A 6,000-nucleotide genomic window follows, 5' to 3' on the forward strand; every position below is an offset into this window, starting at 1 on the left:
AGCAGCAGTGGGAAATATTCAGGCCCCCTTTACAAAACAGAAATGGATGATGAACTGGTTTTGGGGAATGAAAAAAAAAAAGAAAACATATCAGAAAAACTGCCTGGTACACATATATTTATAGAATCTTGCCATCTTAAAATTAAAAGAGAGCTTAGAAATTATGCAGTCTTAGCTCTCCATATTACATGTGAAGAAGCTGAAGTTTAGGAGCAGAAAGTGATTTCATTTGCAGCATACAAGCAGTGAATGCCGTGACTAGTATTACATATGTTTATTACACACCAACTTAATGTATCTTCTTATCCATCTATCTATGAATTCAACCATCGGTCCAATTAATCATTCATTAACCTAAGCATTCAATCTTTCACTTACTTATTCACTCAATAAGCATTCCTTGAACAAACACTTTGCCCACAGTGTGCTAATACTGGAGGAAGATGATGGTGAGAGATGCAATCTTGCATATGGCACTGTCATTCCCTTAAGGACCTCACAGCCTGGTTGGAAAAGATAAAAGAGGCCAATAGCTAGAATGTTGCTGACCTAGACCACATACTAACCACCTTGCTTGTACCATAAGACTTTCAATATTTCACATTAATGGACTAACTCCTTCAAAAAGTATCTCAGAAGATTCTATCATGCCACCTATGGATACTTTCCTGATTCTCCTTAACCTCAGCTGAGGCTGTTCCCCATGTCTTCATGTAGGAAAAGAGAATATGTATAAAACCTAAATTATTTAAGAAGGGATCTTAAAAGATTGGGACGTATCTTAAATTTTATGGCTAGGGTAGATACCAATGCTCACCTCCAAAGGATCTTTACTACTTATCTTACAGATAAAAGACCTCATTACAAACGTTGAATCTGCATGAACTAAACTAATTTCTGTACATGAAGTCATCATAAGTTAAAACTTGGAAGAGAACCTAGAGATCATACAATCAACCTTCTCATTTTGTAGGAGTTTAGAGAAAACTGAAGACCGTCTGATAGAAGAGAAAGGTTTAGAAACTGGGTCTTTCAATCCTTATGTACTTACATTTCCCCTCTTCTCTCTGACTGCTATTCTCTTCATCTCTCTTATCACTACAAAGTTAAATTTTTTGGTGTGTTTTTCATTCAAAGAAACCTTAAGTAATTTGAGTTTAAGACTACTTGTGTTTTAAGCAACAATTCTGTGATTTTCTGAATATAAGTTAAGAACATGATTTTAAATATCAGATACTATAAAACATATTATAAAGAACATATGTAATCCTACCATGTCAAGGGAATAATTATTTAAAAAATTTTGGAGTATATAGTTCATATATTTATTTAATACCTACAAAATTATATGTTTGTACTTCATATAATTGGAATCACTCTATAATCTCTGCTTTAAACTGCTTTTTCAATTATCAAAATATATGGTGGCATCTGGGTGGCTCAGTCAGTTAAGCATCTGACTTCAGCTCAGGTCATGATCTCACAGTTCATGAGTTCGAGCCCTGCATTGGGCTCTGTGCTGATGGCTCAGAAACTGAGGCCTGTTTCAGATTCTGTCTCTCTCTCTCTGTCTCTCCCCCTCTCTCTCTCAAAAATAAACATTTATTATATTATTATAATATAATAATTATATTATTATATTATATAAATGTATATAAATAAACATTTATTATATATATACATATATACTTTTTAATTAATATAGGTGGATCCTCTTCATGGTATTAATACTTACAAAGTACCACTGAAAGGATTTCATCACAACATACTTAACTCATTCACTTTGATGGGCACTTATGTGGTTGCCAACTGCTCACTACTTTAAGCACCACGGCAATAAAAATGTGTGTACAGTTATCTCTTTAAAATGCTCAATTATTTCCATTAAGAGAGGTGTTGAATGGATAGTCAAGGGTTATACTCATTCAAATTGGTGATACATACTGCCTGATTATCATCTAGGAAAACAGCTCCAATTTACATCTGCAACAACATTATCATTCTTAGAAATATTTGTGAATGCAGAAGATTGAGAAAATGTTGAAGGAAGGAGAGAGGTAATAAACACCAGCCCTAGGAATTGAAAAGGAGAGATAACTCAGGTAGAGCTCATACTCAGCTAGGAACCAAAAGCTATGCAATCTTATCTCTTTTTTCTTTTTTGTCATATGTAATAATTAAAAAGTCTTGATTGTTATATGCACAAAAGATATATTCTTAATTTATAATATGTATTTCTGTATAGGTATATAGACATTTATACATATACCTCTTAATAACATGTAAATCAACATAAGTTATTAATATTAATCTTAGACATTCACACAGGTCCAAAACTCAATGCTACTGTGTAGCATGCAGTTTTTAAATTACAATATAGACTATTCTCTATATTGTAATTTGTATATCGTGTCTATTGTACAATTTGTACATTTTGTACAACACATTGTATTGTACAATTTATATTGTACAATATAATACAATACTCTATATTGTAATTTGTATATTGTATCTATTGTACAATTTGTACATTTGTACAACACATTGTATTGTACAATTTGTATATTGTAATCTAGACAAATGTCTATTCTCCTATAGACATTAAATATGTAACAATTTTCCACTCATCCTTCTTATTGTAAATTGTCTAATGATAATCTTTTACTTTTGCTCATTTTTATACTAAATTTTAAATATTCTTTATACTTTGTAAGAGCTCTTTATATATTAAATACATTCCGCTTTGTCATATATACTGTCATCAAGACACAACCAACATAATGTTTAACAAGACCTCAAAGCAAAATTTTCTTATAACCTATCTTCTGGTATTCTCTGTGTGTAGCACAAATATTCCTGTATGATTTAAACTGTCTGGGCTTCATCATTCTTGACCAAATACTTAAACTGGGAAGAGCATACCAATCATGAAATCAAAGTTTTGGGTGCTAGACATGATTTTCAAAAACTTCAGAGGGAACTCATCTTAGACAAACACCATACCAAGGACCTGTATTCTTGAAAAAGATGATTATGACTTAGTACAATTTAGCCCAACTATAGAAAGATACCTCACTGCATAAGTCTTCTTCTTCCAAGTGGGCCTGTGTCATCTTCACATACAAAATATTGTACATTATTAATAAAGACCAATGTGGAAAACATTTTTAAGGCTATATGTTTTCCAAAATTCAGAAACGAAATTAAAGTTTATCAGAGGTTGTCAAAAGCATGTTATTTCCATGGTCATATAAGTATTTATGAACAGTAAATCTAATAACTATGAATAATTATCAGACCAAATTATAAAGTTTTCAAATTGATAGGACTCTGGACTTAAAAAAAATTCATCCCCCAAAAGAAATCTTCATGTTGAAATCTGTCACTCTCCATATTTAAGGAGGATTAAATTGGTATGCTATATATATATATATATATATATATATATATATATATATGGCAGAAACCCTGATAATGAGGAATGGTTCTATCATTTCCTAAAAGTTTATGTATAAATTTCACATATTAGCAAATCTAAATACATCTGCTATTAAAAGCACAAGTGTGCCCCCTTCTGAATAAATGAAATATTGAGTCCTATATTTGCTCTCAAAATAACTACCTCCCTCTTTCTGGACCAAACTGAATAAATGAATTTGGGCAAATACTAGCAGCAAGTTTTAAGAGCACTCTTTTCTAGAAACATTCAAGATCAAAGGCATTTTAAAAAATGTTCAGATGTTATCTGATTTGTCTGTTTATATTTGTCTTTTGCCACAGGAGAAATCTTCTAAAATAAAGCACCCAAGAAGCAAGTTTGATCTTACCCTGAGCAGAGAACCAAAAGCCAGTTTGCTACATAACCCAGAGTGGAGCAGAATGAGCTGGGTAGAGAGATGGCAATTCTTTCAGAAATTGCAACAGTGATAAAGATGCCAGGAAGAAGTGAAGTGACATTTCACTGAAACATCAATATATTTTGAAAGTCAGTGGCTACATAAGCTAAGTATCTATGTTGATTTCAAGTCTCTCCTCTCCCAGTTTTGCAGCTGAGGAAATTAAGGCTCAGAATCAGTAAGTGTGTTTTGGAAAATCATTTAATAATCAAGCCATACCTTCTTACCCTCAATCCAGTGTTGTACCTGCAGTAAAATGTGCTGATCCAAATTAACTATGCTGTTAGTTTTATATCTATCTGATAGACTTCATCTTTAAATCCATTCTTTTCGATAGACTCTCTTTTAATCTCCCTTCCTGTAAATTCAAAACCAAAAATAATTGTGACCAAAATATGGCACCATGTTTGATTTGATTATTTTAGGCAGTGTGCCACTTGACAATTACAAAATGCTATAGAAATTAAATGTTGATGATGATGAAAATGGTAACAGTAATATTTATGATTATGTCAGTCGTGAAATGAAATGTTATGATAAAGTCCTACATTATTAGAAGCTGATAGTTAAATGCTATCTTAAATTAGAGTTAGATTTAATCTTAAACCACCTGAATAAATGAATTAATTCAGAATTAAGTTCTCCAATTCATAGTCAGGAAATATGGTCCTTTGTCTTCTACCTGCTGTTATAGAGGCAAATATAGCTTATTTCCTTTCAAATACAAAGGTGGGCTGATTAGGCCTATAGCAATTATGACAGATTTCAGTGGAATGGGTAGCTAAATCAGTTATCTTCTTTCCCAAATCTTATCATCTCAATAGATTAAAAAAAACAGATGGGAATTGATGAAATTCATAGAAATATATTAAGATTTTTATTTCTTTAGGAAATTACATAATCTCTTAGCCATTTGACTTCAGTTGAATGTAGTTTTTCACAGATAATATAAAAAATCTACATCCCCCATGTAAATATATTATTTTCTTTTTTTTTCTTTTTTTTTTTTTTGCCAATGCATTTCCTGAAAACATCAATGGCTGATGTTCTCAGAACTTTGGATGAAATAAACACAGGTCTTTGGATGAAATAAAAGCAGTCTATCGACTTAAATTCTTTTCTAACACCATTCTTCCACGATACTACAAAGATTTCCAACAATGTATTTATTACTGAATGAAGTCTTCAGAACACTGCATTAAAAAAAGTACAGAATATTGACTCTTTAAATTGTTGTCCCCAATGAATACAACTAAAAGACAAAAGTACATTTGTAAATGTCAGTGGCCATATGGGTTACACTTTTGCTAATGATCAATCCCAAGATTAAATCAATCATTGTGCAAATACTATAAAACCATGAAATTTCTACACTAACTTCCTTATATTCTCTTGAAGTCCCATCACTAACTTGTGCCAATATTCATCTACATTTAACCCATGCTCACTCCTTTCTACTGCATGATTCAATCTCATCAACTGCATTTTTTAAGTGTTTATTTATTTATCTTGAAAGAGAGAGAGAGAGCACACACACACACACACACGCGAGCAGGGGAGGGACAGAAACAGCAGAAAGAATCCCAAGCAGGCTCCGCGGGCTGTCAGTGTGCAGTCCTACAAGGTGGGGACTCGCCAACCATGAGATCAGGACCTGAGCCGAAATCAAGAGTTGGACACTTAACCGACTGAGCCACCTAGGCACCACTCATCAATTGGATTTGGTCTGGAAACCTGTTATTTGGGCCGAGATAAGTCATTTTCAGAGAATCAACATATGTAAAAAGCTCTATGACTGAATTAATAGCCACTGTATTCATTGCCTAAAAATATGTTCTCAAGTAAAACACGCACTATGATCGTCAACTCACAGTCATTGCTGATTATTCATAATTGTGCAATGAACCATTGTGTAAACAACCTCTATACTTCTTATTTAGGGAAACTTTAAAACATTCAGACTAGTAATTACATTGAATAATAGCTTAATTTAAATCATAAAAGACCTCTAGTGGATTGTTTATTTCTTTTCCACTATGTGATATGTTTCACACAGAAAGGAGTTATACATAGTCATGAATCAATATGCACAACCAAAAATTAA

General features: G+C 32.4%; 1 long non-coding RNA gene across 1 annotated transcript in view; it reads left to right on the forward strand.

Annotated features, from left to right (window-relative positions):
- Positions 1–4,317, forward strand: part of LOC121041320 (uncharacterized) — a 62,049-nt gene extending 57,732 nt beyond the window's left edge. Inside the window, exon 3 of the long non-coding RNA XR_005795675.1 lies at positions 3,781–4,317. This is a non-coding gene — a long non-coding RNA (uncharacterized LOC121041320). The remainder of the gene's footprint in view (positions 1–3,780) is intronic.
- The last annotated feature ends 1,683 nt before the right edge of the window (positions 4,318–6,000 follow it).

Source organism: Herpailurus yagouaroundi, unplaced genomic scaffold (assembly GCF_014898765.1).
Source record: "Herpailurus yagouaroundi ecotype Mexico unplaced genomic scaffold, PumYag 183, whole genome shotgun sequence".
In the NCBI taxonomy this organism is placed as follows: Eukaryota; Metazoa; Chordata; class Mammalia; order Carnivora; family Felidae; genus Herpailurus; species Herpailurus yagouaroundi.